This window comes from Scyliorhinus torazame, chromosome 5 (assembly GCF_047496885.1).
Source record: "Scyliorhinus torazame isolate Kashiwa2021f chromosome 5, sScyTor2.1, whole genome shotgun sequence".
NCBI lineage: Eukaryota > Metazoa > Chordata > Chondrichthyes > Carcharhiniformes > Scyliorhinidae > Scyliorhinus > Scyliorhinus torazame.
This window is the reverse complement of record NC_092711.1, coordinates 73,959,764-73,970,274: the sequence shown is the minus strand read 5'-3', so window position 1 is coordinate 73,970,274 and position 10,511 is coordinate 73,959,764. Positions and strand designations below refer to the sequence as shown.

Here is a 10,511-nt window from a genome sequence, read left to right as displayed (position 1 = left end):
TGCCCTGGTAGCCTGGTAGTATTAATGTGGTTTGTCCAGTTCAGTTTCTGATCAATAGCACCCCCAGGATGTTGATTGTGGGGTATTCTGCAATTGTAATGCCAGTGAATGTCAAGGGGCGATGATTAGATGTGCAGGTTAGGTGGATTGGCCATGCTAAATTGCCCTTGTGTCCAAAAAGGTTAGGTGGGGTTACTGAGTTGTGGGAACAGCTGGAGGTGTGGGCTTAAGTGGGGTTAAGGGCTGGTGCAGAATCGATGGGCCGAATGGCCTCCTTCTGCATTGTAAATTCAATAATGTATGATTCTAATTCTTTGACTAGAGAGATCAATGACCGAGGGGTTTAGATTGAAATAATAACCTCTGTAAGGGACTGGAGTTAACATTCTCGATATTGGTGAAATAAATCAGCTGTTTTAAACACGTTGTAGATTTTTGCCTTTCCCGCCTGAGTGTTTAACATCAGCTGGCTGGAGCTCAGAAAGGATAATCTCATCTCATAGAATCAGAGAATTTACAGCGCAGGAGGCCATTCGGCCCATCGGGTCTGTACCAGCCCTTGGAAAGAGCATCCTACTTCAGCCCACACCTCCACCTTATCCCCGTAACCCAGTAACCCCACCGAACATTTCTGGACATGAAGGGCAATACAGCATAGTCAATCCACCTAACCTGCACATCTTTGGACTGTGGGAGGAAACCGGAGCACCCGGAAGAAACCCACGCAGACACAGGGAGAACGTGCAGACTCCGCACAGACAGTGACCCAAGCCGGGAATCAAACCCAGGACCCTGGCGTTGTGAAGCAACAGTGCTACCCACTGTGCTACCGTGCCACCCTTGCATCCAAGCTCGCAGATTGTCTGTCTTCTCTCTGAGAAAGATTTGGTTTGTCTCCTGTATTTCACTACTGTGACAGGCAGATTGAAGGGATTCAAACATGGGAGTTCTGGGGAAGATGGGCAAGGATATGGGAGGTGACAACATGATCAAATAGTTTGGAGAGGAGAGGGATGGGGCAGTAATTTGTAAGGATGGCAGGGTCAAGGATTTGTTTTATTGAGGAGGGGGTGATGATGGCAGATTTGAAGGACAGATGCTCAGTACCTGAAGAGAGAGAAATGTTGACAATATCCATGGACAGTTGGCTGATCAGTAGCTCAGTGGGAATTGGGTCGATGGAGCAGGAGCTGGTCTCATGGACAAGATGAGCTCTGAGAGGGCATGAGGGGAGATGGGAGAGAAACTGGAGAAAGAAGTGGGTTCAGGGCTCGGGAAAGGATGAAATTTAGAGACAGTTTGGTCCGGTGGGCTCGTAGAACAGAGGGAAGCAGCAGAGGCAGCTGATCGGATTGACTCAATCTCAGTCACAAAGAAGCTCCAAAAGCTCCTCGCACTTCTTGTTGGCGGTGAGGATGGAAGAGACAGGGGAGAGCTAGAGTACTTCAAAAGGAATAACTTGTGTCAGAGATATTAAAATGTTGCAACACTGCACGTTTAACACAAATTAATTAATTTGACTTCTAACCAGAATATTAGCCCCTGTAAATGAGCAAAGACCCAAATGAACATGGTTCAGTCCTGAATGTGAGGAACAGCAAAATCCAATCACTGCAGTTACTTGTGGCCTTGTTGGTGTCTCAGGAGATGGGATGAAGTGGTGAATACATTCCCACACTTGGAGCAGGTGAATGGCCTCTCTCCTGTGTGAATTCGCTGATGCCTCTGCAGGTCAGATGATCGCGTGAATCCCTTCCCACACTTGGAGCAGGTGAATGGCCTCTCTCCAGTGTGAATTCGCTGGTGCCTCTGCAGGTTAGATGATCGCGTGAATCCCTTCCCACACTGGGAGCAGGCAAATGGTGTCTCCCCAGTGTGACTTCGCTGATGTACAGTGAGGTCAGATGATTGCCTGAACCCAGTCCCGCAGTGAGAGCACCTGAACGGTCTCTCGTCAGTGTGAACACGTTGATGGCGAATCAGTTCCCCAGAACGTTTATAGCACTTCCTGCAGTCTGGACAATGAAACGGTCTCTCATCAGTGTGAATTCGCTGGTGACTCAGCAGGTGGACTGAAAAAGTAAATCTCTTCCCACACTCTGAGCAGGTGAATGGCCTCTCCCCAGTGTGAACTCGCTGGTGTGTTGAAAAAGTGGATGACTGAGTGAATCCCTCCCCATACTCTGAGCAGGTGAATGGTCTCTCTCCAGTGTGACTGCGTTGATGTGTTTCCAGCTTGGATGGGACAGTGAATCCTTTCCCACAGTCCGGACATTTCCACGGTTTCTCCTCAGTGTGACTGCATTTGTGGCTTGTGAGGCCTGATGACAGAGCGAATCCTCGTCCACACACACAAATCAAGAACGGTTTCTCCCCACTGTGAATGATGCTTTTTCCTTCCATGTTCGAAATCCGCTGATATTCAGGATATGATAAATAGAGGACTCTGTCAGATCCTGATGTGATGTTTGGTTTGAGTTTCCAGACTTTGAAGCGTCCCCTTCTAACACCTGTGAAACTGATTTAAAAACAGTAAATAGGGAGTGTGAGAGAACCCACAAAAACACAAAGGCAGATTTGAAATTGAGCTGAATGAATCTGGTCACTTGTGGGGCCGGCACTGGGAAAAAGTGACCATGAAAATGGCAGGATTGTCATAAAACCCAATTGACCTCTTTGGGAGGCGAGAGAAAGGGGTGAAGAGGGATTTTGTATATCTACAAGACATATTAAGAGAGTAGTTGGCAAAGTATATTCGACCTTGAGCTTCATAAATAGAAATATTGATCCTGAAACTATGCTTGTGGTGACACAGTGACTAGCACTGCTGCCTCACAGTGCCAGGGACCCGGGTTCAATTCCGGCCTTGGTGACGGTCTGTGTGGAGTTTGCACTTTCTCCTCATGTCTGTGTGGGTTTCCACCCGATGCCCAGGTTTCCGCCAACAGTCCAAAGAAGGGCAAGTTAGGTGGAATGGTCTTGATAAATTGCCCGTTAGTGTCCAGGGATGTGCAGATTAGGTGGACCTATGGGGTTACAGGGACAGGGTGGGGGGGGGGGGGGGCCTAGGTAGGGTGCCCTTTCCGAGAATGAGAGCAGACTCGATGGGCCGAATGGCCCACTTTTGCACTGAAGGAATTTGATGGTACTAATTCTATTCTATGAATCTTTATAAAGCTCTGGTCACCACTCTTCAGGAAGGATGTGAAGGTTCTTGGAGAAGGTGCAGAGGAAATTTACCAGAATGGTTCCAGCAAAGGAGGTTGAGGGGAGATTTGATTCAGGGACACAAGATTATGCCAGATTTCCATCAGGTGGACAAAGAAACTCTGTTTCCATTTACTGATCGTAGAAGCACTTGGGACACAGATTTAAAGTTTTGGGTAAAACCTGGATTGAACTATATCAGATCCCGAGGGTTGACAAGTTGGATGTGGAGAAGATGTTTCCTCTTGTGGGAGAATCGAGAACGAGGGCATCACTGTTTCAAAATAAGGGGTCACCCATTTCAGATGGAGATGAGGACTTTTTATTCTCTTGAGGGTTGTAAGACTTTGGAAATCACGTCCTTAAAAGGCAGTGGAAGCAGAGTCCTTGAATATTTTTAAGGCAGAGCTGGATAGATTCTTGATGAGCAAAGGGGTGAAAGGTTATCGGGGTAGGCAGGAATGTGGAGTTAACGTTAGAAAGAGATCAGCCGCAATCTTATTGAATGCTGAGCAGGCTCGAGGGGCCGAGTGGCCTGTTCCGAGTTTGTATGTAAAAGGTACAGGAGATATGAGGTGATATGAGATATGTTTTTACACAGCAAGCGGCAATGAGCTGAAACTTGCTGCCTATGAGGGAGTTTGAAAATAGACACATAAATCATTTGATTTCAAAAGGAAATTGGATAGACATTTGAGGGAAATAAATCTGTGAGCATACAGGGATCGAGCAGGAGAATGGCACTGACTGGATTGCCCCAGAGAGCTAGCATGGACTCAATGGGCCGAATGCTATTCTCTGTGTCATCGTGTCTCTGACTCTTTTGTGCAATCTAGTTTTGTAATTTAACCCCGGCGGGTACAGATATCCCTCAGGTAAAACTGAGCTCACTCCCTCCGAGCAAAACCCGGGGCTCCCACTCACTACGCATGCGCCGAGCCGCACACTTCGTCCACTCGGGCCTGTCTCGGGGAAAAGCCCGAGTAGCGTTCGCCGGTTCAACTGCTGCATCCGAGCTTCGTATTCGGGGCTTGGGAACGACACGGAGTCTTTGTGAAGCCTCCCGACCCATCCGCCGGCCCCATTCCTCCCTTATGACTCACCGAGCGGGATCTGACCGGCGACGGATTTCCACCCGACCACCTGAATCCTGAGCTACCATCGGCACTGCGCATGCTCGTAGTCACGTGGGAGACCGGGCTCAGCCCCGCCCTTCATTCACTCCGATTGGTTGGAGGACCAGCCGCCCCGCCCTTCATTCACTCCGATTGGTTGGAGGACCAGCCGCCCCGCCCGATCACCCAGGCACGCCCCTCTTTTTCTATTGGACGAAAGTTGTCGTCAATCATTCCCAGGGCATTGTGCGCTAGAGCATGCGCAGTGCCAATGCTGGACTCGGCCCGGAGGATTCACTGAGACCCGGAGGAGGCTCCAAACCCCAATGAGATGTTTCCGGGCCCGTGTTTGCATCGAGCGGGGGGACAGCTGTGGCCGGCTCCCGGTGACAGGCCTGAGTTAACGGCCGCCGTCTTTATAGAGGCTGCAAACGCGCAAAACATCAGAGATCGAGTTAGTTGTGAAACCAATGGGATATTGTAAAGCAGGAGGTCAGGGTTACAGTCAACAACAACAACTTATATTTAGAGAACACCTTTAACATCAGAAATCATCCCAGTCAACCTCACAGGAACATTATAAAACAAAGTGAGGCACCCAGACACAAAAGGAGATATTAGGACAGGTGACCAAAAACTTGGTCAAAGAGAATCTTAAAGGAGGTGAGTGAGGTGGAGATGGGGAGGTTTAGGGAGGGAATTCAGTGCTTGGAGCCGAGGGAACTTACTCCGCCATGGTTTTAATTAGAATCGGGGGTGTGCAAGAGTCCAGGATCAGAGCTGTACAGATATCTCAGGGGGTTGTGGGGCTGGAGGAGATGACAGACACAGGGAGAGACGAGGCCATGGAGGGATTTGAAAACAAGGGTGAGAATTGACTGGGAGCGAATGCAAGTCTCGGAGCACAGGGATCATAGGGGGAAGGAACTTGCTGTGAATTAAGACATGTGTAGCAGACTTTTGGATGGCTTTAAGCTTCCAGAGGTAGAATGTGGGAGAGCAGCCAGGTGTGTAATGGAATTGTCGAATCGGGAGGTGACGATGGTAAATTGCCTTAGTATCTAAAAAAGGTTAGCGGGGGTTACGGGGATAGGTGGAGGTGAGAGCTAGGGAGCTCTTTCCAAGGGCCAGTGAAGATTCGATGGGCCGAATGGCCACCTTCTGCACTAAATTCTATGAGGTCAGAAGCTCATATTGGATCAAGTATGAAACCAAGTTTACAAAGAGACTGGCTAAGTCTCAGACTGTTGCCAGGAAGAGGGGTAGAATCGGTATGTCAGGAATGGAGATTGGAGCAGTGACCGAACAGTGGATTCAGTCTTCTCCATATTTGATTTAAGTTATTTAGTCAGCAGGAAGAGAACCAGAATGGGCCCTGAGTCTGATATCCAGTATAACTTAGTTTGAGACGGAGAGGAAGAACAAAGGAAACCCTGGAAGATTTGGAGAAATGACCTTCGCGATTGTTCATCAAATCTCCACATGGTCAGTTCTGGACACCAGGTTCACATGTGTTATTCTGTCTGCTCAGTCAGGGTCATTCAGATTAATGTCTGTCACAAGTCATGAATGAAGTGACTTATAAAACATATTCTTACCTCTAATTATATAACTTTGGTAAAAGGATACAGAAATAATGATCGAATACTTTATTTGGATTTCAGCCCAGGGAGGAGAGTGTGTGGGACGGGAATTTACAGCTTTGGGGACAGAAGAGAGAAACAAAATGTTCCCCAGAAACTGGAATTGTCTGTTCTGAATTTCTATCCTGTACTGATAGTGTGACCTTTGTAAACTCCTTTTCCAGGGCATGAGGAGAGGATTTTCAGACAGGAAACACAAACCAAATATCACATTAAGATCCGACAGTGTCACTCAATTGATCAGGACCTGAATATCCTGACTATAAATGTGGAAAGAAAAATGTTTGTTCTGTTTGTGGGAAAATATTTAAAACATCAGTGTGACTGGAAAAGCACCGAGACACACACGCACCCGAGTGAGTGTGTTCCAGTGAACTGACTGTGGAAAGAGCTTTAACCAGTTACAGCCTGATAAAAAACACCACACCATTCACTAAGAGGAGAAACCAGACACATGTTTTGTGTGAGGACGAAGCTTCACTTGATTGTCTAAAGAGGAAATGGACAAAGACACTAACTCCATGGAGATACCGTTAAAACCGTGGAGTATGATTTTCGCTGAGGGGGTTTCCAAAATGCGAGAGGTCCCGGCTTCATATCTGGACGAGCCCTGCAAAATGCTTGACTGGGGAGGTGATGATGTAGTGGTATTGTCACTGGATGAGTAATCCTGAGACCCAGCACAATTCTCTGAATGCAGGTTCAAACCCCACCACGGCAGATGCTTCATCGTGGCTTGTATTTGAACTTGGATCCAATAAATCAGGGGCAGCACAGTGGTTAGCACAGTTGTTTCACAGCTCCACTGTCCCAGGTTCAATTCCCGCTTGGGTCACTGTCTGTGCGGAGTCTGCACATTCTCCTCGTGTCTGCGTGGGTTTACTCCGGGTGCTCGGTTTTCCCTCAGTCCAAAGATGTGCAGGTTTGGTGGAGTGGCCATGCTAAATTGCTCTTTGTGTCCAAAAGGGTTAAGTGGGGTTATTGGGTTATGTGCATAGGGTTGAGGTGTCAGCTTGAGAAGGGTGCTCTTTCCAAGGGCCAGTGCAGCCTTGATGTGCCGAATGCTCTGTTCTGCACTGTAAATTATATGATTGTGGAAGTTCGATGTTAAACAGTTTAGTGAGAATTGGGTCAAAGGAGCAAAGGGTAAGTTTCACAGACAAAATGAGCGCTGAGAGAGCATGATGGTAGACAGCAGGAAACGAGGAGAAAGATGTGAGTTCAGAATTTGGAAGAAAGGTCTTCGAGGCAGTTTTACTGAGTGGTTTAGTGGAAGACGAGCTGTAGAATCAGCTGATCGGATTGTTTTAATGGGTGAGGTTTTCCAGTCCTTCCTGCTGGCTGGATCTTCCAGTCCCACAGATCTCTCGGTCTGCTGTTCCGATTCATTGGTTGTCTCATTGGGTTCGCTGTAGGCCTCTTGGGGTCTGTGGAAAAACTCCCGGTGCCTCATTCACCTGATGAATTCCCTGGAGCGGAGAAACTACGACATCTTCTTCGCAGCCTTCAACACGTCATCGATGAAAACGAACATCTTGCCAAGGTCATCAACACTGCTTGCCTCTAAACAACCGCGCAACCTCAAACAGACCATTGATTGCAGCAAACTACCCAGCATTCAGAATAGCTATCATGACACCACACAACCCTGCCATGGTAACTTCTGCAAGACGTGCCAGATCATCAACATGGGTATCACCATTACACGTGAGAATGTGTAATGGTGCGACTTGGCCAACATTATGTACTTCATACGCTGCAGCAAAGGATGTCCTGAGGCATGGTACATTGGCGAGGCTATGCAGATGCTGCGACAACAAATGAATGGACATTGTGCAACAATCGCCAGGCAGGAATGTTCCCTTCCAGTCGGGGAATACTTCAGCAGTCAAGGGCATTCATCCTCTGATCTTCGGGTAAGCGTTTGCCGTTCAGGACGCGCGACAACACAGAGTGGCCGAACAGAAACTGATAGCCAAGCTCCACAGACATGAGTCCGGCCTCAACTGGGACCCTGGATTCATGTTACATTACATGTGCTTGCGAAATCCTACCAACTGTCCTGGCTATAGACAATTCACACCTCTTTAACCTGTGATTATCCCTCTCTCTTATCGCACCGTCTGGACCTGTAAAGACTTAATTACCCGCAAAGACTCATATTCAAAGTACCATTTGGCATCATTGAATTTTTCTACATATGTGTTTGTGGAACCTACATCTTCATTCACCTGAGGAAGGAGCTGCACTCCGAAAGCTAGTGATTCTAAACAAACCTGTTGGACTTTAACCTGGTGTTGTAAGATTTCTTACTGTGCCCATCCCAGTCCAACACCGGCATCTCCACATCCTAAATGAGAAGCATTAAATGCTTCTGCCAGTTTCGGACCAGGCACCTTTTGCGCGTTAGGTGAATGTGATAACCTCCATGCTACAGAAACAGCTGGAAGCACAGTACCCAATGGTCTCAACTTGTAAGACCATAAGATATTGAACTTACATTGAACATTAGCATTTGTTCAGCAAATATCTAATGGGACAATGCTCTCTGTTCAATCATTAATGCATCATTCTTATCATCCTGTAGAAAATTTCCATAAATTTTACTCAATATTTGTTTAATTATTCTATGTTGAACATCAGTATATTTATTTGTTATATATGACTTCATTTTGAATTGAATAGATCTCGAATCTTCACCCTGAATAAACTCTGAAATATACACCATTGAATTGCAAACATGACTGACCAAGAAAAGAAAGCGTTTCACTGGGTAATACAAATCCCATGAATCTTTGTTCAGTTTGACCACAGTCAGCTTTTAAACAAAGTCAAATATAGTTAAATGGAAGTGAATTGAGAATTAGGTGTTGCTTATATTTGACCCCTCTGTGTTTTGGTGTGAAACATTCTGCAGCCTCAATCCCGTTCATGTATAAGAAAGGAGGGGTGTCAGCAAATCCGCACTGAGCCTGGATTTCCTCATCTCCCCGAGTGGCTTTTCCTGTTTCTCTATCATTACGGTCGAATTTCTCAAGGTGTTTTAGTTAAATCTCTGCCATTTCCTCTAATTCAGTTACAGTATTGTTTGTGTCTGTCTATATGAGCATACATTACTATTAGGTTTGTTTCAGACGGTGATTAAAATGTTAATCTGCATCTCCAAAGCCATTAAATTCTTTAGTGAACTGAGCAAACTGCCAAGATCCGCATTTTGTTTTTCCATGTGTGGAATGATTTGTCTGGACTGTACGCAGAACAATACTTTTCACTGTACCTAGGTTCACGTGACAATAAATCAAATCCAATCAAAGAGACAGTTTCTTAGTCATCTTCAGGTTGAACAATGAGCCGCCTTAAAAATTATTCATTCATGGGAGGTGGGCGTCACTGGCTGGGCCAGCATTTACTGCTCATTCCAATTGCCCTTGAACTAAGTGTCTTGCGAGGCCATTTCAGAGGGCGCAACATTGCTGTGGATCTGGAGTCACGTGTAGGTCAGGCCACATAAGGAGAGCAGATTTCCTAAAGGACATTTGTGACCCAGACGGCTTTTTCTAACCATCATGAGACTTTTACTTTGAAACTTTTATTCAATTTCAATATCTGTCGTAGCCAGATTCAATCCCAGATTCCGAGAGCTTTAACCTGGGTCTCTGAATTACTAGCCCAGTAACAATACCATTACACCACTGCTCAGCCCATATAGTCTTGGCAGAACTAGTAACTTCTCAAAATTACAAAGAATTTATTTTTTCAAACAAATTCTGATCGCTCTGCAGTTTCTGGAAACATTTTTGTTGATGGTGTTATCTTTTAAAATAAAGATCTTGGGCGTCATTCTCCGACCCCCCCGCCGGGTCGGAGAATGGCCGTTGGCCGCCGTGAATCCCGCCCCCGCCCCTGCCGAAGTCTCCGGTACCGGAGATTGGGTGGGGGCGGGAATCGGGCTGCGCCGGTTGGCGGGACCCCCCGCTCAATTCTCCGGCCCAGATGGGCCGAAGTCCCGCCCAGAAATTGCCTGTCCCGCCGGCGTAAATCAAAGCTGGTATTTACCGGCGGGACCAGGTGGCGTGGGCAGGCTCCGGGGTCCTGGGGGGGGGGGGGGGGGGCGCGGGGCGATCTGACCCCGGGGGGTGCCCCCACGGTGGCCTGGCCCGCGATCGGGCCCACCGATCCGCGGGCGGGCCTGTGCCGTGGGGGCACTCTTTCCCTTCCACCTCCGCCACGGCCTCCACCATGGCGGAGACGGAAGAGACTCTCCCCACTGCGCATGCGTGGGAAACTGTCAGCGGCCGCTGACGCTCCCGCGCATGCGCTGCATTTCCGCGCCAGCTGGCGGGGCAACAAACGCCATTTCCGCCAGCTGGCGGGGCGGAAATCCCTCCGGCGCCGGCCTAGCCCCTCAATGTCGGAGCTTGGCCCCCAAAGGTGCGGAGCATTCCGCACCTTTGGGACGGCACGATGCCCGTCTGATTGGCGCCGATTTTGGCGCCAGTCGGCAGACATCGTGCCGTTGGGGGAGAATTTTGCCCCTAGTCTTTGC

General features: G+C 47.9%; 1 long non-coding RNA gene across 1 annotated transcript; it reads left to right on the top strand.

Annotated features, from left to right (window-relative positions):
- Positions 1-4,614: 4,614 nt before the first annotated feature.
- Positions 4,615-9,162, top strand: LOC140418462 (uncharacterized). Its single transcript, XR_011945062.1, has 2 exons — positions 4,615-5,807; positions 6,130-9,162. It is a non-coding gene; the product is annotated as an uncharacterized lncRNA (long non-coding RNA).
- The last annotated feature ends 1,349 nt before the right edge of the window (positions 9,163-10,511 follow it).